This window comes from Beta vulgaris, chromosome 7 (assembly GCF_026745355.1).
Source record: "Beta vulgaris subsp. vulgaris cultivar EL10 chromosome 7, EL10.2, whole genome shotgun sequence".
Taxonomy (NCBI): domain Eukaryota; kingdom Viridiplantae; phylum Streptophyta; class Magnoliopsida; order Caryophyllales; family Amaranthaceae; genus Beta; species Beta vulgaris.
The window spans coordinates 42,886,080-42,908,010 of NC_079208.1; positions in this window are offsets into that span (position 1 = coordinate 42,886,080).

The following is a 21,931-nucleotide window of genomic DNA, read 5'->3' on the forward strand; positions in this document are numbered from 1 at the left end:
ATACCCCCTAGGTATTTTAGAGGATGTACCTGTTAGAGTAGGTAAATTTTTTATTCCCGTGGACTTTGTTGTACTTGATATGGAGGAAGATAGGCAAATTCCAATCATTTTGGGTAGGCCATTCCTCCATACTGTTGGTGCTGTCATTGATGTGAAAAATGGTAAGCTTACACTATCTGTTGGAGATGATGAGGTCACTTTTAATCTGAGCACTGCTTTGAAAAGTCCTATGCTAGAGGAAAAGTGCTATAGTATTGATGTGGTTGATTTAATTTGCCATGATAACATGCCCCAAGCTCTCTATGGAGATCCCTTGGAGGCGGTACTTTGCCTTGATTCTTCCACAGGTGATGGCAGTATATGGAGCGATGAAGTAGATGCTATTGAGAGAATGCTAGCAAGTGAAGAATCTGACTTTCATGGATGCCAACAGGTAAAGAGGTTTGATCGATCTGTGTGCAATGTTGAGGTAAAGAAACCCGAACTTAAACCTCTCCCTTCTCATTTGAAGTATGTTTTTTTAGATAAGCAAGAGTTAGATCCTGTAATTGTCAGTGCTGCACTCGACGATAGCCAACTTTCCAAACTTCTAGTTGTTCTGAAAAATCATAAGAAGGCTATAGGGTACGTATTGATGATTTGAAGGGTATTAGCCCCGATTTTTGTATGCACAGGATACACCTTGAGGATGACCATAAGCCATGCATTCAACCACAAAGGATATTGAACCCAAACATGCAGGAAGTGGTCAAGAAAGAGGTGATGAAACTACTCGATGCAGTATTATCTACCCTATTGCTGACTCTAAGTGGGTAAGTCCTGTCCAAGTAGTACCGAAAAAAGGTGGCATGACTGTTGTGAAAAATGAAAAGAATGAACTATTCCTACTAGAACTGTGACTGGATGGCGTATGTGTATAGACTATAGGAGACTCAACATGGCCACTAAAAAGGACCACTTCCCTCTACCTTTTATTGACCAAATGCTTGAACGGTTGGCTTGTCATAAATACTTTTGCTATTTGGATGGGTATTCAGGTTTCTTCCAAATTCCCATTCATCCTGATGATCAAGAAAAGACCACATTCACCTGCCCTTATGGCACTTTTGCATATCGTAGAATGCCCTTTGGTTTGTGTAATGCCCCTGCCACCTTTCAACGCTGCATGATGAGTATCTTTTCTGAGTTCATCGAGTCTATCATGGAAGTCTTTATGGATGATTTTAGTGTGTATGGTTCTACGTTTGATACATGCTTAGTTAACCTCACTAAAGTCCTGAAAAGATGTGAAGAGTGTCATTTGGTCTTAAACTGGGAAAAGTGTCATTTCATGGTGACTGAAGGAGTCGTCTTAGGCCATATTGTTTCTGATAGGGGCATCCAAGTTGATCGAGCTAAGGTCCAAGTGATTGAGCAATTACCCCACCAGCTAATGTTAAAGGGGTAGGCGGTGTGATACCTCCTGATATGTCCTACCAACAGAAGAAAAGGTTCCTCCATGATGTCAAATTCTACTTTTGGGATGACCCTCACTTGTTTCGTGAATGTTCAGATGGTCTTTTTCGAAAATGTGTACCTGAATGGGAGGTCAATGGCGTCCTGAATCGTTGCCATAACTCACCGTATGGAGGGCATCATGGCCCTTCCAGGACTGTTGCAAAGCTCCATGAGTCGGGTTTCTTTTGGCCGACAATGTTCAAGGATGCACAGTCTTTCATCGTGTCATGTGACGCTTGCCAGAGGACCGGCAACATTTCGAGAAGGCATGAGATGCCCCAAACCGGTATTCTAGAAGTTGAAATTTTCGATGTTTGGGGTATTGACTTTATGGGACCGTTCCCCTCCTCCAATGGAAATTGCTACATCTTGGTTGTTGTGGATTATGTCTCTAAGTGGGTTGAAGCCGTGGCATCTCCTACTAATGATTCTAAGGTCGTCATAGCTTTGTTCAAGAAGATCATATTTCCAAGGTTTGGGTCCCACGAGCTGTGATTAGTGATGGAGGCTCCCATTTTCATGAACGACATTTAGACACCCTTTTGAAGAAATATGGAGTCTACCATCGTACTGGATTAGCATACCATCCTCAAACAAGTGGGCAAGTTGAGGTTTCAAACCGCGAAATTAAGTCCATTCTTGAGAAGGTAGTTGCAAGGTCTCGGAAGGATTGGAGCACGAAATTAGATGACACACTCTGGGCGTACAGAACTGCATTCAAGACGCCTATTGGTACTTCACCGTATAGGCTTGTGTATGGGAAAGCGTGCCACCTCCCCGTTGAATTAGAATATAAAGCTTTTTGGCGATCAAGGAGCTTAATATGGATCAAAAGCTTGCAGGGGAGAAACGTCTTCTACAACTCAATGAGCTTGATGAGTTTCGGTTGCTAGCATATGATAGTGCACGAGTATACAAGGAGAAAACCAAGAAGTGGCATGACAAAAAGATCCTACCTCGGGAGTTCACGATTGGCGATAAGGTTTTACTCTATAACTCTAGGCTAAAAATCTTTCCTGGAAAGTTAAAGTCTAGATGGTCAGGCCCTTTCACAGTTACCAGAGTGAACATGTTCGGTTCTGTCGAGATTATGAACGAAAAAGGCGAAAGTTTCAAGGTGAATGGTCAACGTCTGAAGTTGTACTATGAAGGCGCTCCTGTGGGTTTAGTTGAGGTACTCTACCTCCAAACACCTACCTGTACTAGTCATTGAAAAGAGGTAAACGGTCGTGCGGGACCTGCATAAACCAGCGCTATTCGGGAGGCAACCCGAATCTCTAACTTTTTTTTTTTCCTTTCACTCTTCATTTATCTAAACAAAAAGAAAATAACAAAAATATTTGCATATTGAATTCACTTGAATTCAATTTATTTTTTAATTTTTATTTTTTGTGTGTTTTTGAATTCACTTGAATTCGCTTCTTAATTTTTAGTTTAGTTCGTTTCTTTTAGTTTTTAAGAATTCACTTGAATTCCATCTTCATTTTTTTATTTTTATTAGACTAACCATGCTAACAAGTGTTGTTTAGTGGTTTTGGTGTGCTAATTTTGACCCTAGGTGAAAGCACGAGCTCCAACATGCACCCGCGGGAATTCACGACCACTCTCATCATTTCTCCTCTAGCCCACGGGGTTGATCCCGCGCCCGCGGCCAAAAGCCTCCCAAAATTCACAAAACTACTGTCCACCCGCAGCCAAGCCCCCGCGCCCGCGGGCTTCCGAACAAAAATTCACAAACCCTCCTGTCCACCCGCGAGGTATAACCCGCGCCCGCGGGACTTCGAACTCCCTACAGCACCCGCGCCCCCCCCCCGAAACCCCGCGCCCGCAGCAACCCTCCCCCAAGCTGGTTTTCGCTTCCCCACCAATTCTGTCCGCCCGCGGGTTTTCGCCTGCGCCCGCGGGATCTCCCAACACCTTACACCATACCCCGCGCCCCACACCACAAACCCGCGCCCGCAGCCAAACCTTCCCCCCCTTCTCACTACCTGCTGTCTGCCCGCGGGATAAATCCCGCGCCCGCGGGATTTCGAACTCCTCTACCCCAAACCACGCCATCCCCAGCCAAACAAAAGACAAAAAAAAAAAAAAAAAAAAAAAAAAAAAAAAAAAACCAGAGAGAACAACCAAAACCTCTCCCTCGACCCCACCAACCCTCCCGACCTCTCTCCCCACCTCCTGTAACGACGACCGGTGATCGTCCGCCCAAACCTGATCCACCGGCGACGCGTCGCGTCGCGTCACCCCCCTCTCGCCTATCGCACTGCTCACAGCACCAACCCCCCCTCGACCAACCCACCCGACCCGTCTCTCATCGACCGCGGCTTCGCCGGCCGTCCGACCGGTTTCCCCCCGCCGGCGCAGCACTCCCTCAGCCCCTAACCACCCACCAAACCCTCTTCCCCTTTCTTCCCCTCACATCATCTTCAAACCCTAATCTTTATCATTGAATTGGGGTTTCTTCTTGAAGGTGCTTTGAAATTTCAATTGGGAATCTTGGACACATATTTGGATCTTCTCAATCAATCGTGTATTTCACGTGGTAGTAAGTTTTCAATTTGTTCACTTTCGTTCCGACTTTTGAACCATTATTGTTAGTGCTTACTACTCATTTTTGAACCATGGTTGCTATTCAAGTTGTTTATTGTTGATCAATCTTGATTGTGGTTTCGATTGTGTTGAATTTCTCATTGCAATTGACAATATTTTGGGTCTCTTGGTGGCGCCAAATTGTTGAGATTGGATTGCTAGGCATTACATTGGTTGTGTGGTGATTCTTGTGAAGTTGTTGTGATTATCTTGTGGTGATTGTTCTTGGTTGTGTGCTCAAAAGCGTCATGAGATCCTCCACGCGAGCTTTGTCTAAGCCTAAACCCATCTACAATCCCAATGAGCACTCTCGCAAAATACACAAGAAAACCCCCTCCAAACCACCTTCAAAGACTTCCACAACTTCAAAATCCAAAGCAAATAAATCCACCACATCTAAAGCCACCACCTCCATTCCACCCCTCCACCTTCACCCCCACCCTCACCCTCCACTTCCCAAACGCGCCTTGCTACACTCCAAAAGCGCACCATCGCCCCAACCCTCTATCTCTCTCTGAATGCCGTGACTAAGATCGGCTTTGATTGGGCTTTTGAGTACATTGAGCGGACACATCATTGGGGCCGAGTATTCCGATTGAACGAGCGGATTTATCCTGAGCTCGTAGTTGAATTTCTGGATTCCCTTGCAGTGGGAACATCGCAAGGTGATGTCGTATTCACCCTTGAGGGTACAGAGCATATCATGTCTTGGGATGAGATAAACATTATGTTTGGTTGGCCTACAGGGGGGGATGTTGGTCCATCTACCTTCATGCAATTACAAGATGGCTCCAGTTGTGACAAATTTGATCCCACCTCCTTTTGGAAGCAGATTACAGGGCGTTCTGATTGGGCATCGGGTTCTAGCAAGTCCTCATCTATTGGTTGTCCTGCTCTCCGCCTGCTTCACCGCTTTATACTTCAACTTTTCCGTCCCAAAGCGGAATCAGGGCAAGTCACTCTCCAAGATTTGAAACTTCTGTGGTTTCTTTCTATGTCTCCCACGACTGTGCACGGTAAACTGAACTTTGCCAAGTTTCTTATGGGAGGATTTCTTTGGGAGCGGGATGTAAAGAAAGGTGATATCTCTATGGGTGGATTTGTTTCTGTGTTTGCTCTGGATAGAGGCATCGATTTAGCCTCTAAAATGACTTCTTCCTCCACCAACCTCCTTAACACCACTGCTATGGATCGATATGGATGGCTCGTCCACCAAGCTAAGAACAGGTACCTATGGTTTGTTAAGCCTTGTCATTCCACAGAAAAGCGCATCATCTACGATATTCTACCAAATGATCATCCTCAGGATTCTAGTGTTTGGCTGTGGAATCCCCGTGCTATCTCTGACACTATAGAGGTAGGCGGCAAGGTTCAGGGGACATTCCCGTGCCTGCAGTGTGTTGCATTATCAGCCCCAACATCTGTCATCTCTCCCACACTTGAAGCCCCTCCACCTCCAGTCTCTGCGGATCCCTCGTCCAGCACTACTATGTCTCCTGAGAGCATGGAAGCCCGTTTCAGTCGCTTCATGAGTTCTTTTGCATCATTTCAGACGACGATATTATCTCGTCTCGAGACTGTGGAGCGTCATATGGAGGACCTTCGTGCCGAGGTCCGTGATCTGCGTCGGCCGCTAGATGCTTCTGGCCCCATCGCTTCTGGCGTCGACACTCCTCCTGAGCCATCCTCGATGGACGAAGCTCCCGTTGCGTGAGCTTTCCTTTTTCCCTTTCCTTACTTTTTTTTCACAGTGAGACACTGTGCTGTATTTAGCTTGGGGGAGGGATATTCTATCCTTTACTGCTTTCTAGTGTAGTTTTTATTGCTTTGTAGTTGTTACACGCTTTTGCCTGTTCATTAGGAATAGGATTTTACGTGTAACCAAAAAAATGTACTGCTTTCTTAGTTGCATCATAGTTGCATTTTAGCTAGCTCATTTCATTCTAGTTTTCATCTATGGGACTATTGTTGGCACACCTTCGAGAATTTTGTGGATATCTCTACTACAGCTCTACAGCTTTGTTGTACAGTGGTTTCATGATTCTTCATAGCATAATTGTGATACGATTGATAGGCTGTGGTAAGACTGTTTGATATCTCTGGCTGGCTTTAACTTTACTGTGCAGACAAAATTGACCCATGTGAGCTTCTGTGCCTAATAAACTGACGAATCTGTGTCAGTTGTGTTCTTTCATGAGAGATTAGTTCCTCAGTTGATGTATTGATCTTGATTTTGACCTGGTACGTCCTTGATACTTGATTGTGTACACTATTTGATATGATTGAGGGGTTCATTTCACGATTTTAGCTCCAGAGTTCTTTTTGTTCACAGATTTCCCGTCTCTAGCCCCGCTGAGCTTTCTTGACCCTTGCTTGCTACTTACACCCATATTACAACCCTTAACCTCATTTGATTATTGTCCCAAGCCTAGCTTGGGGGAGCAAGTGTTAGTTTTGGTCATACTGTATTACATGGATGTAGTTAATGCATGGTTATGTTGAAGGAAAGTGTTATTAATGAGCTTTATCATCGAATTCGAATGTGGTGCAAGGAGATTTTGGCAATATGAAAAAGAGTGAAGAAAAGAAATGAAAGAACAAAGAAAGTGAACATATTTTGAAAGAAAAGTGCAAAGGTTATATATGGGCTACTATGCATGAAAGATATTGTGGTAATGATGGTGTTATATGAAATTGTGATGAATGCCTTGTTAGGCCGTGTTACATTGATATTTGCTCCCCTTCTTGGCTTTTCCACCACATTTTCCAAAATATGATCCATACCCTTAACCCTAGCCTCATTACAACCCTTGAAAATCCTCTTGATCTTTGTGTGTTACATTTTTCGTGTTGAAAGTGAGTCAAAAGGTCAAAGTTAAAGAGTAATGCTTCTTCTGAGTTGATATATATAGGTTGAGATCGTTGAGTTTCATTGATTTTCATTGATTTTCGCCCTAAACACAAGAGAGTATTAGTTCACATACCTATAGTGAGGTCTGTCAGGTGTTGTTAAGTCCAGCTTGGGGGAAAGGGTTTGTGGTAAGATTGTCGAGTTGATTGGTCACATGACGTGCTATGCGGCTTTGTTTCATTGATACTCGATGCTTGGTTCATGTAGGATTGATATCTCTCGTGTTTTGGATTGTGTGCTTGACCCTGTTTTAGTCCCATATTGTAGGTTATCATTTTCTTCCCGTGTCTATTATTTGATTGCTTGAGGACAAGCAACAGTTTAGCTTGGGGGAGTTTGATGAGTCATATTAATATAGGTATTTCATGATGCATTTAGGTTGCATTTTAGGATCATTTAGTTGCATTCTTAGTTCATAAATGCATAAAGTTACTTAAGTTGAGTAGATATTACTCTAGTGTATGTTTTCGGTGTTTTTGATAGTTTTCAGGTATTGAGAACACAATTAGAGTATTATTGGATAAGCTTAAGCATGAGAAGCATCTAGGAAGGAGCTAAGTCAAATGAGAAGTCCAAAGGGCATCTTCAAGTCGGATTGCAACTCAAACATAGCGGAAACGTATTAAAAGAAGTATGAAAATTGAGTCATGTGCACTCTTTTGATCATAACTTATTATCCAGAGATCGGAATTCAGTGATTCCAGTGGGGTTGGAAACTAGACTTGAAGAGCTTTCCAACGGTATATTACACGCCCCGATACGACTTCTAGTTGGGAGATATGGTCTTTGCAAGTTGACGCTGTTTTGCAGCCCGAAAATCCGCGGCCGCGGATTATTCCGGGTTTCCTAGTCGAATAAGGCTTTATCTTTTGACGAATTAGACTCTATTTTTCTAGTTGTTTTAGGAAATAGAAAGGTATAAAGACTCAAGGGAATATTATTATTTCCTATCTTATTTTCTATTTGGTTTTTTCCGTCATTAATTCATAAAAGATTATTTTTCTTTTTCTCTCAATTATTGAAGAACCCTAGTTTTGCTTTTTCCCCAATTACATTGAATTTTCAATAGAAGCTTTGATTTTTGCAAGATTAGTTCTACAATTGGTATTATTTCTCTTCTCTTCTTATTCCTATTCAATCCTTTATTATCAATTCATGTTTGCTTATTTAATTATGAATATGTTTTCCCCAATTATAATTGAGTAGTCTATTTCTAGGGTTTAGGGGGATCCATGATCAATTAGGAAGGGATGTTTAATTAAAGTATTGATTTTTATTGATGCATGTTGATCCTATTGATTGTTTTATATCTATTCAATCCAATTTGGCCAGATTTGATTGTTATAGTGTTGCAATATTAGGTTATGCGCCGAGAGGTATAAACTTGATATTAAGGCTAGTTTCAATAGGTAGAATTGGTGTTAATAAATTGCGAGAGCCTGTTAATATCGTTCTATGCTTGATTTAGACTTGAGAGAGCGAATCAATCTGTTTAACTGCATTATTAATTGTTGATTTTAGTGTTTCATCCCGAAATATTGATCATTGGTGAACCTATGCCCTAGACTTTTTATTATTGATAATTCTTGATATATTCATAGTTTAGTTAGTATAATTACTCACAAACACTCGTTCCTGTACTCTAGATTTGACTGACAATTAAGAAAAGAACACTGTTTCTCTGTGGATTCGACCCTATTTCCCTGACTACTATTTGTTAGAGAACTTTAGGATTACTTTTGATAAGGTGATACGACTTTAGCCTGTCATTAGCCATCCATCTATCCTTAGGAAGATTCCTAAGAACTTTTCGAACATGTTCCTCTGATGAAATAAACTTTCCAAGAGAAGCTAACTCATTAATTATGTTAGTGAAACGAGTAAACATCTCTTGTATACTTTCCTTAGCCTTCATGGAGAATAGTTCATATTCTTTCATTATTAAATCAATTGACTTCATTTGTTCCTTCATGGGTTATTTCGAGTAAATCCCATATTTGCTTCGCGGATTTGCATCCCATGATCCTATTGTGTTCGTGGGGTCCAAGTCCACAAAGCAATAGTTTAACAGCCATCACATTTACCTCCATTTTTTCAAAATCAGCTTTATCATATTTAGAGAAAGGTTTAGGAATTACCTCATTTTTGTCAGTAGTAGTTAGACCTTTAAATCACGAACTTCAATAACTCTCCATACCTGGTAGTTTTCAACTTTAATGAAAATCTCTATTATATTCTTCCAGTAAGAATTGAATTTTTCATTGAACATGGGAGGCCTTTGCGTCGAGTAACCTTCCTCAATTTTTTTGCTGGTGTTCATTGTTCCTTGGATCTTTTTCTCAATAGAGTTTCCTATTTTTCGTGAGTTTTTGGAATTATAAAACTTGAACAAAGCAACAAGCTAAAGGAACACAAATGATTTTTACGAGGAAAAACTTTTTGGGCCCAACAAGCAGAAACAACCTCGACCAGTAGGGATTTTAAATTCAACACTTTCACTAATTAGTCCAAACAACTTTGTTACAACCTAATTCTACTCATGGGTCACACCTTGAGTTCCTAAACTCAAGTTCCTGAACAATTGTTCCCTTAACACTTGCTCCGGTCAACTTCAATTGAAGTTTTTTCACTTTAACTAGCTTCACTCAAAGCTTCTCGCTTACATAAATTCATTCAAAGTCCCCTTACCCCCAAAATCAAAATTACAATGATCAATAATAGCTTAGTGGAATAGAGTAAGCAGAGGATGGTCATTCTAAATTACAATGATCAAAATTACAAAGAATATGGCTTTCATGAGATAATGAAGGCACTGACACTTTACTTAGTTAGACTCACTAAATCACTTGGTCAGACACAAATTGGATCTTAATTAGACATAGTATATATAGCAACGATAACTTAGAACGTGAAATAAAATCATGTGCTAGTGGTAAAAATATTTTCCCATGATATTCCTTAACTAGAGAAACATGTTCCTATTTGGCACACATGATCTCCATGATCTCTTTTAAACGTGGGTTATGGATCTTTTACTGCTTCCTTATATTAAGCAACTACTTAGGCAGTAAACCAAAAATCTGATTTAATCATATTTTTTACTTAAATAATACGGTTTCCTAGAATATAGGCATAAATCACTCAAACGATATTATTAACCGTTTTTGTACTGCTTTATCTTACGTCTGAGTTCTTAGACATACGCTCATTCTCATTCTAAATTGTCACGGTTCCTTACCAATTCTAACTCATTCCTTTACATTGGAACTAGAAACATAAGCCTTGCTTTGGTCTTCTTGTTCCAACACTTTCCAGTACCGATTCCTTGAGCATCTTCACTTAGTATTCAAAATCCAAACTTGATTTCTTCTTTTGATTTATTATTCTCTTTGCTCCATTCATTGATACCTTGTATATTCATTCACTTAACAATTTGTTAGTTCAATACTTAGTTTGCATCTTTGTTCATTTGTCATCATCAAATTAAGGGTTCAGTACATATTATATACTAGAATATTTTTTTATTAAAATCTCATTTATATACTTATATTTTTAGTAATTTCATTTTACATTTGTAATATTGGCAGATTGTTTGGTATTATTGGGAGGATATTTGCGGGTATGAAGTGGGTACGACGCAGGCACAAAACAGGTGCGAGTATCCATATGGGTGGTGGGGCGGGGATTACGTACATGCTGGGATGGGGATGGGTGTGGAACGTTCCCTCGCAATGGGTGGTGAGGCGAGAATGGAGACGGGAATTTTGTACGAATGTGGAGGGACCATCTTCTGCATATATGATATGACCAGCGCCGGTTTACATGACGCATTCTCTCTCCACGGCCATATTTGTTCTCTCTACTCCCTTCATCACCATCCTGGCTCGTCCATATAACATACCTTCATTATGGAAAAATTGAAACGCTGAGTAAAATAAAGCTTGTACTACAAGTCAAATTAGAGTAAGGACTTCCCCATTGCATCATTTAAGGAACTCATGTTGAAGTGCAACGTGGAACATATCTAAGAAATGGTCCAAACTTATGGCATACAGGATGTTATATCTTGTGATCAATGAGAGAACCGGATATCCACTCCAAGGCACGGAAACTACGCTTTCCTATTAGTTTAATTTCGCCCCTCTAGGATCACCGGGTTAACACGAAATAACTAATGAGATACAATGGAGAGAACAATCCACTTAGATGATCTTCTAAGTGAATCAAACAAGAACTTGTGTTTTGTGTTTGTGAAGAACACTCAAGAGAAGATTGCAAGGTTTCTCTTAAGCAAAGCAAGAAGTGTTTGAGAGTATAGAAAATCTGATTTTTCTTCTAACCCTTCACTCATAGGAATCCCAAGGTTTATATAGGAAGAATAAACCTTTCATTGACTAGGGAGGTTACTCACATAACCCCCATCTTAATCACATTGACCAAAGAGGTTAATCACATAACCCCCTCTTAATCACTCATCAAAGGTCTTTAATCTACTGATTAAAGGACCTTAAAAGTCATTAAAATGATCAACAAAGCATCACAACGGATATAAAACCGTCGAGGCAACTTTTCGCATTCCAAGGCAGAAGACACGTCGCGACTCGCGAAGAAGCTCGCGAGTCGCGAGGCGCTGGTCGCGACCCGCGACACCTGTCGCGACTCGCGACGGGCCACTGGTCGCGACTCGCGACTCTGTCGCGACTCGCGGCCAGTCTTCTGTCTCCCTTGGTTTATCAATGCGTTTTGCCACTTGATGCACTAGTCTTTTCATACTAGACCTCCTCCTCTTCTAGTACATACCCTTATGAGTTTCAAACCCATTACCCTATAAATGTTCCAACAATCCTCCTCCCATTTATAGGGTAATGTTGAAAAGTTTTTCAACTTGCTATAAATCGCAAACACACATGTTCATGCATCATGGAAATATCTAACGATTGAATTTCCATTTAGTAAAAGTAATCTTTACAATAATTTAGATCATAATGATAGACAAAGCTTTGAATCATATAACCATTACAAATTATTGAAGTTACTAATACACACAAACATAAACTAGGTTCTTAAAACCTCCGACACCTATGAAGCCTTGGTGTCCATATCCATTCATAAGCATTCCAAGTCAAGCCTAAGACTTGATGAAGCGGCCAAACTTCTAGCTTACATAGGTAAATCTTTCCGGACATGCTCCTACAATTGAGCACCTTATCAAAGATTTATTAAGAATAAAATTCAACCTCTTTATCATTGTAGCAACAAGCACTAACCTCGGGATGTATTAAACAAGTGCTCCCAACCTCTTAGAGAAGTACTATCCTCCTTGAATTTGAGATCTAACGTTGTATTAGACATCAAATAGAGTTTTCCTTCACCATAGGTTGATCAATAGGCTTAAGACCCATCCCTTTGTTCATTTTGTTCACTAGTTCCCTTGACAACGGTTTTGTAAACGTATCCGCCAAGTTCAAACTAGACCGAACAAAATTAATAGTTATACAACTATTCCTTATCATTTCCCGCACATAGCTATGTCTAACTCCAATGTGCCTTGACTTGCCATTGTAGACTTCACTATATGCTTTAGCTATGGTTGATGCACTATCACAATGGATAGCAAGAGGTGACATTGGTTTCACCCATAAGTCCACCTCACTCAACACATTCCTTAGCCATTCCGCTTCTTGGCAACAAGAAGCCAAAGCAATGAATTCCGATGCCATAGTGGAATCCGTTATACATGTTTGCTTCTTGGAAGCCCATGAAATGGCACCTCCTCCAAGAAGAAACACCCAACCACTAGTGGATGAATAATCTTCCTTATTCGAAATCCAACTAGCATCCGAGTAACCTTCTAAGATAGAAGGTTCTCTTTGTATGTTATGACATAATCCAAGGTCTTATTCAAGTACCTTAACACTCTTCTCAATGCTTGCCAATGCAACATACTAGGATTACTAGTATACCTACTGAGCTTGCCAATAGCAAAGGCTATATCCGGCCGAGTGCTAGTCATAGCATACATCAAGCTTCCAATTAAGCTTGCATACTCCAATTGTGAAATTGGAGTACCACTACTCGGAACCAAGTGAATACTAGGATCCATAGGAGTAGCAAAATGAGTCGAATTTGACTCATTATACCTCTTGACCACTTTCTCAATATAATGAGATTGTGATAAAGAAAACGACCCTTTCCCTCTTATTATTCTAATACCTAGAATAACATCCGCTTCACCCAAATCTTTCATGGAGAAGCTAGAGGAAAGGAAGACTTTGGTCTTTTCCACTTGTTCCAAATCAGTCCCAAAAATAAGCATATCATCAACATATAAGCAAATTATAACTCCTTTACCGTTATTATCAAATTTGCTATATACACACTTATCGGACTGATTTATTTTGAACCCACTAGACAACACAACTTCATCAAATTTTTGATGCCATTGCTTAGGTGCTTGTTTAAGACCATACAAAGATCTAACTAATTTGCAAACTTTAGTTTCTTGACCTTTAACCACAAACCCTTCAGGTTGATTCATGTACACTTCCTCCTCCAATTCACCATTAAGAAAAGCAGTTTTTACATCCATTTGGTGAATTACTAGACCATGAATCGCAGCTAATGCTATCAATAGTCTAATAGTAGCTATTCTAGCTACTGGAGCATAAGTATCAAAGTAATCGATACCATATCTTTGCCTAAAACCTTGGACCACTAACCGGGCCTTATGTTTTAGTATGGTTCCATCGATTTTCTTTTTCCTTACAAAAATCCATTTACAACCTAGGGGTTTGCAACCGGGAGGTAAATTAGCTAAAATCCAAGTGTGATTACCCATTATAGAATCCATTTCATCATTCACTGCCTCTTTCCAGAAAGCAGAATCATGAGACTTCATAGCCTCATCAAAGGACCTAGGATCCTCCTCCATATTGTAACAATATGAAATTTGAGTCGAAATTGACTCCCTTGACCCTTCAACTAAATATAGTTGAAAATCCGGTCCAAAAGATTTCTCTTTTCTAATTCGTTTACTTTTCCTAATTTCCGGTGTTGTAGTATCATGATCATTTGAATGTCATCTACAACATTGGAACTAGTACTAGGTATCATGTCCTTTGGTCTTGGAATCGATGAGAATCTAGTCTCATCAAATATTGCATCCCTTGACTCTATCACGGAGTGAATAGAGACAAAGTCATTGGGCTCAATGACATAAAACCTATAGGCTTTGCTATGTACCGCATAGCCTATAAAAATGCAATCAATTCCTTTTTCACCTAAAGTTTTCCTTTTAGGTTCCGTCAATTTGACAATTGCCCTACAACCCCATACCTTAAGGTAATTGAGATTAGGCTTTTTATTACACCAAAGTTCATAAGGGGTAGTCTTATTCCTTTTATTAGGAACTCGATTTAAAATGTAACATGCAGTTAAAATTGCATCACCCCAAAAACCGTCATTAAGACCCGAATTAGAAAGCATGGTATTAACCATTTCTTTTAGGACCCTATTTTTCCTTTCCGCTATACCATTACTTTGAGGTGAGTATGGGGCGGTTGTTTCATGAATTACACCAATGGAACTAAAATAACTTGGATTATAATATTCACCACCCCTATCCGTTCGAAGTCTTTTAATCTTTTGATTAAGTTGGAGTTCCACTTCGATTTTAAAGGTCTTAAACTTTTCTAGTGCTTCATCTTTAGTAAATAAAAATATATGTAACAAAACCTTGAAAAATCATCAATAAAAGTTACAATATATTTTTTATTTCCTAAAGAAGGTGAACTATGAAAGTCACACAAGTCACTATGCACCAATTCAAGCAATACCGTTTGTCTAGTCACACTAGGATAAGGATTTTTTGTAATTTTATTTAGCACGCAAGTGTGACACTTCTCTAACTTTAAATCGAAAGGAGGTATAACCCCATTTTAGACATGTCATATAATCTACGATAATTCACATGACATAAACGATTGTGCCATAGAGAAGAAACATCAAGCATGTAAATAGAACTAGTACCAATTTTATTATCAATACTAAATTTAAACATTCCATTACAAAAGAAACCTTGTCCAACAAAAATACCACCCTTGGAAAGTACAAATTTATCCGACTCAAAAACAACTTTAAAACCATACTTATTCAAGAGACCTCCTGACACAGATTCTTCCTAACTTCCGGTACATACACAACATCCCGGAGAGTTAAAGTCTTTCCCGAGGTTAACAACAATTCTACTTGGCCTATGCCTCTAGCCTTTACCGTAGAATCATTCCCCATATACAAGATTGGACCATCATCCAAATCTTTCAAAGACTTGAAGAAATCCTTGTTATTGCACACATGTCTAGAGGCTCCCGAATCTATCCACCAAGAATCATCAACCTGCACACACATAATTTCAGAAATCATAGCAACAAAATGCATTTCTTCAATTACATTAACATGTGCATTGTTACCTTGGTTTTGAACAACACTAGGTTGTGTGTTCTTTGTCTTCTTCTTGTTGTTAGAAGGACAATCCCTCTTAAGATGAGGACCATTGCATATCCAACAAGAGAGGGTCTTCCTCTTCTTGTTTGCAACATTGGTTTTGTTATTGTTGTTGTTGTTGTTGTTGTTGTTGTTGGATTTCTTGGTCTTACTAGACCCACCAACCTCTACCAAATTAACGGTAGATTTAGGAATACTAGGAGTAGTATCCTTAACCCCATCTTGAGCCCGGATCCCCCTTCAATACGAAGATGAGTTCCTAATTGCTCCATGGACATGTCTTCCTTTTTATGTTTTAAAAGATGTTTTGTATCTTTCCAAGAATTTGGTAATTTGTCAATGATTGAGGCAACCGCAATTGCCTCATCCATCACCATACCATGTGATCTTATTTGGTTCAAAATATGATGAACCTCATGGAATTGCTCCATAATAGGCCGATCATTAGTCATTTTAAAAGAATTAAAATTACTAACAAGGAATTTCTTACTTGAAGCATCTTCCGAAATGTACTTGGCCTCAAGAGCATCCCAAAGTTCCTTTGCACTCTCCACATTTTGGTAGAGATCAAACAACGGGTCGGTGAGAGAGTTGAGAATATGACCACGACAAATGTAGTCATCATTCTCCCACTTGATCCTCTTCCTAGTAGTCTCAAGAGGCTCTTCCTCTCCATCTTCCGGGAGTGGTGGCATAGGAGTTGATAACACATACACCACATTCAAGGCGGTCAACAAGAATGCATCTTCTTTTGCCACCTCCGATAGCCCACCCCCTCAAACTTATCCAACTTTTGGAAGTTCATAGTCATGTCCTTGAGTGATTGAGCCATATCCGAAAAAGAGAAGAATTAAACTAATAGATTGTTATATCTTGTGATCAATGAGAGAACCGGATATCCACTCCAAGGCACGGAAACTACGCTTTCCTATTAGTTTAATTTCGCCCCTCTAGGATCACCGGGTTAACACGAAATAACTAATGAGATACAATGGAGAGAAACAATCCACTTAGATGATCTTCTAAGTGAATCAAACAAGAACTTGTGTTTTGTGTTTGTGAAGAACACTCAAGAGAAGATTGCAAGTTTCTCTTAAGCAAGCAAGAAGTGTTTGAGAGTATAGAAAATCTGATTTTTCTTCTAACCCTTCACTCATAGGAATCCCAAGGTTTATATAGGAAGAATAAACCTTTCATTGACTAGGGAGGTTATCACATAACCCCATCTTAATCACATTGACAAGAGGTTAATCACATAACCCCCATCTTAATCACTCATCAAAGGTCTTTAATCTACTGATTAAAGGACCTTAAAAGTCATTAAAATGATCAACAAAGCATACAACGGATATAAAACCGTCGAGGCAACTTTTCGCATTCCAAGGCAGAAGACACGTCGCGACTCGCGAAGAAGCTCGCGAGTCGCGAGGCGCTGGTCGCGACCCGCGACACCTGTCGCGACTCGCGACGGGCCACTGGTCGCGACTCGCGACTCCTGTCGCGACTCGCGGCCAGTCTTCTGTCTCCCTTGGTTTATCAATGCGTTTTGCCACTTGATGCACACTAGTCTTTTACATACTAGACCTCCTCCTCTTCTAGTACATACCCCTATGAGTCTCAAACCCATTACCCTATAAATGTTCCAACAATGGAGACTACCATAATTCCGGCTGCACCTCTTTGATGGTTATGCCACCCTTGAGTTGTCAAGCTTCACTTTGGCAATGGAATTAAGGCTCGCGACTGGCCACTGCCAGCTCGAATCCGAGGGGACATAAAGACATTATGAGGTAGCGGAAGATCAATTTACAAACCGCTACTTATGTAGTTCTGTGCCCTTGTTTAAACTGCTATTTTAAGTAACAATAATGCATGTTAGACCGTTAATTGAAGTAGCGGTTCGCTTTTTACAAGGCCGCTAGCCCGCTACTTTTGTTAGTGGTTTTGGAGGTGTTTGGTAATTAGAGTTTTGGAGCAAAAAGAGAGGTTTGGACCATTTGTAGAGTTTTGACTAGTTAAAAACTCTAAAAGGTGTGTTTGGTAAGAGAGTTTTAGAGAGAGTTTTGAAATGAAAAAGCTCCTATTAGGAGCTTTTTCTTTAGAGGATTAGGTAGGAATATGTTTAATTACTTTTTTGCCTCTAATGATAGTACTACACATATGTATTAAAATGTCTATAGATGTCATTTTACACAAACAAAAGGCGATAAACTTTTAGTAATCAGTTAATTTTTACCAAACACATTTATAAAAAAAAAGTTGTCAAATTTGTTGAACAAAAAGTTAAAACTCTAACCGCAAACTCTAAACTCTATTTGCCAAACAAGGCCTTTATCTGCTAGAAATTTTTTTAAAAAAATTTCAATACTTAGCTGTTGAAATGGATGGTACATAGGGAATTACTTTTGAAAATGATACAAAGGGAGGACCAGTTTTGTAATATTAAGAGTTAAGCGATAATTCATTCACTTTAATTTAGAGTCTGTTTGATTCAACGTATTTCGTTTTACTTATTTTTTCTTATCTTATCTTTTTTTTTTTTTGAAATGAGAGAAGATAAGTTGAACATAACACCTTATTTATCTTATTTTATAATATCTTAAATAAGTTAGAATAAGTTGAACAGAATATGAGCTTAGTCTACGTACTATACTATTTGGCATTTCTAATTAATATCTATACTTTTTTGTTTCTTTAATGTGGATCTTCAATAACTTTAGTCTAATCAAGCCACCCTGTGACATAATTTTTGGTAATTTATTTTCTCTTTCATTTCGTCATCTCATATTTTTCCTCTTCCACTCTCATATTTTTCAGTTTATTCTAAGTTATGGTGAAAATAAAGTGTATAGATTAATATGAAATTAATGTTTAGAAATTTAATTCCTCTGTTTTAAAATACTTGAAATGTTTTGACTTTTACGTTATTCACTTTTTACCATATTTTGCGGATTCAAAGTAAAAGAAAGAAATCATTGTCATGTGATATTGTTAGATTCATTTCGACCTATAGTTTTAAAATATCAACTTCTTAAATTTTACTTATAGAAAATTCAATCTGTCTTGTGTGGACCCGATTCACATTAAAAATAGTGTGGACCAGGCCTAAACACTTGCCCCACTACAAACTAGTCACTCCCGCTTTTCAAAATCCGCGCAATTTTCTCTCTCTTCAATAAGATTCTCTCGCCCTAAAATTTTAACAAAAACAGTTGTTCAGAACAAACATACACTATATCATTTTAAAATACACTATCATGTCAAACACTATAACGATCGATTATGATAATTTTGTGTAATATACATATTAACTACATTATAACATTTCAAAATACACTATATTATGTCAAAACACACTATATCATGCAACACTATCATGTCAAAATACACTATATCATTTCAAAATATACTATATCATGTCAATATACACTATAACATGCAACACTATCATGCCAAAAAACTCAGCAAAACACTATGATTTTAAAATACACTATATCATTTTGAAATACACTACATTATTTCAAAATACACTATATTAAAATATATGGGTAATGTTATATGTAGCCCTAAGGGCTACATATAAGCATTAAATACATTTCTTTAAATAGAAACAGTTTAAGAATTCAAGACATATTTTCACATCAATCGAGGTAATAAATGCTTGATTCAATATTTTATTTTCATTTTAAGCACTTTATACATAGCCCTAAGGGCTACATATATCATTTTCCTTATTTTAAAAATACACCATCAGGAGAGTGAAGTTATCAGGAGAGAAAAAAGAGCAGAAGACTGAACGCGGCAAAAACGGAAAGTTATAATCATTAAAACTCACGTGAGATGGATAAGGTGTACACTAAGTTAGTGTACACCGGATTCATATTAGTTTTTTTCTAGAAAATTAGACATATTAATGATTAAAGTTATGTGTTGATAAGCATTCTCGGAGAAATGTTCCAAGAAGTATAAAAGGGATGAAGTAAATTGCTAAAAACATACATTCAAAAAATCCCTAAAAGAAAAATATACACTCAAAAAATCCCTATAAGGAAACATACACTCGAAGGAGAAGCATAACATTGACAATTTTAATACATTCATACGTAAATTTGTGAAGATTGTCCCAGCAATGGTTACAATGATAGAACTTCATTCGTGAATAGGCTTTTTTTCCCTTAATATATATCATTGCAATTAGGGGTGATAATGAGTCTGACAAGCTCGCGAGCAGCTAGGGCTCGGCTCGGTTGAAGCTCGGCTCGTTGAAGCTCGGCTCGAACTTGGGCTCGGCTTGAGACTTAAACGAGCCGAGCTAGGCAAAGCTCGGCTCGTAAAGCTCGTGAACAGCTCGATTTTTATTTTATACTAAAAAAAATTGTATAAAAAATTTTACATTAAAAAAAATTTAATACAAATATATATTTTAATTTAGATTACAAATTATATATTTTAATTTGTGATCCAACTTCACCTCTACTCTACTAGGCACTAAAGTCCCACATTGGTTAAGAAATAAAGGATTCACCTTGTTTTCTTTATAAATAGCTACTAAACCTTACTTCAACTTACAGTTTAATTTTGTATCTCCTTGGTTGGAAAACAAAAACTATACTTCATTTTCTTCATAGAGGAAATGAAGTATATTTTTAAATATTTGAATATTCAATACTTAAAATATTTGATAATTGTTTATTTAAATGCACTTAAGAGTGTTATTGGTACAAATATGATTTTTTTTTCATATAACATGAAGTCCCATATTGAAATTTTAGTGAAGTGAAGAGGAAAACCAAGTTATAAAAGCATATGTAAGGTGAATTTTTTTCCTTAACAAAACATGGAGTCCCACATTGAAATTTTAATAATGCTAGGAGGGATTTCAAGTTATAAAAGCATATGTAGGATGAGTTTGTTTATCTTAAACAAAACATGGAGTTCCCACATTGAAATCTTAGCAATACTAAGAGGGAAACCAAGTTATAAAGCATGAGGATAGTGAGTTTGTTTTTCTTTAACAAACCATGGAGTCCCACATTGAAATCTTAGCAGTGCTAAGAGAGAAATCAAGTTATAAAAGCATATGATGGGTGAATGAACAAGCTCACCTATATGATTGGGTCTACCGCCTAAGTATTGCTTTAGTATTGATTTGGGCCTACACGGTTGGGCTTTGAGTTGAGCCGAGCTCACTAGTCGAGCCTAAATGAGCTTACTAGTCGAGCCTAAACGAGCTCACTAGTCGAGCTTAAACGAGCTCACGAGCCGAGCCTAAACGAGCTCACTAGTCGAGCCTAAACGAGCTTACTAGTCGAGCCTAAACGAGCTCACTAGTCGAGCCCAAACGAGCTCACGAGCCGAGCCAAAACGAGCTCACGTGCCGAGCCTAAACGAGCTCACGTGCCGAGCTTGAGCCAAAAATTCTAATCACGAGCTCGAGCCGAGTTTGGCTCCCCCAAGCTCGGCGAGCTCACGAGACGAGCCCATGAAAAGTGAAACGAGCTTGAGTCGAGCCTAGTACTATTCGGGCTCGGCTCGCTCGATAAGCACCCCTAATTGCAACTCAAAAACATTTCTAAAATGATAACAAATACTAAAGATATTGCTGAGGCTTTCACAAATCACATATAAGCTCATTATCAATACCACGAAGCATTAGTGTCTATTAAATGTGTCGTATAGTTAATAAGCATCTAAAAGTGAGATATTGTTTGATAACATAATAATTTGATTACAAATCTTAATAGCATTTGAAAATTTTGTTTGGTAGACGATGAATTAATGATAGAGCTAACCTGTCAATCGACCATCATAATTTCACAAGAGTAGATTCCATGAACATAGATATCATTTATCAACGACAAGTACTCTAAAATGAGACTCACAATGCGACATGCTTTAGTTTGACAAATATCACTACGTGTCAATTAGATTTCATTTATCATTCACAAGTCACGACTTCCTTCATTACTTTTCTGTTCCATCATAATTTTCACTTTTACACCATTTACATACTAGCTTTTACCAGGTTTATTTCAGTAATATAAAAACAAATATTAATAATTAAGATATTTGCATCATCTCAATTTGTATTTAGGAAATATGGATATTCTATACATTTTTGCTAATACCTTATTCGCAATAATAATGGTCAATTGCTTTTTGACAAATGTAAAATCTCATAAGATAGGGAAAAAAAAAAGGAAGTAATTTAAAGAATGTATTTATGGTGAAACACATTATTTTGAATGAACATCAGCTTTGCATGGATAATGCAGTCTGTTTTTTTATTCAACAATAAAAATACACAAGTTGGAGTACCCTTTTTGGACAGGCAGCTGGGATGCCTTCTTTACTTTAAAAAAAAGAAAAAAAATGTTATTTTTAAGATTTCAAATAGTAATTTATTTGTATTAATAGGTAATAGACGAAAAG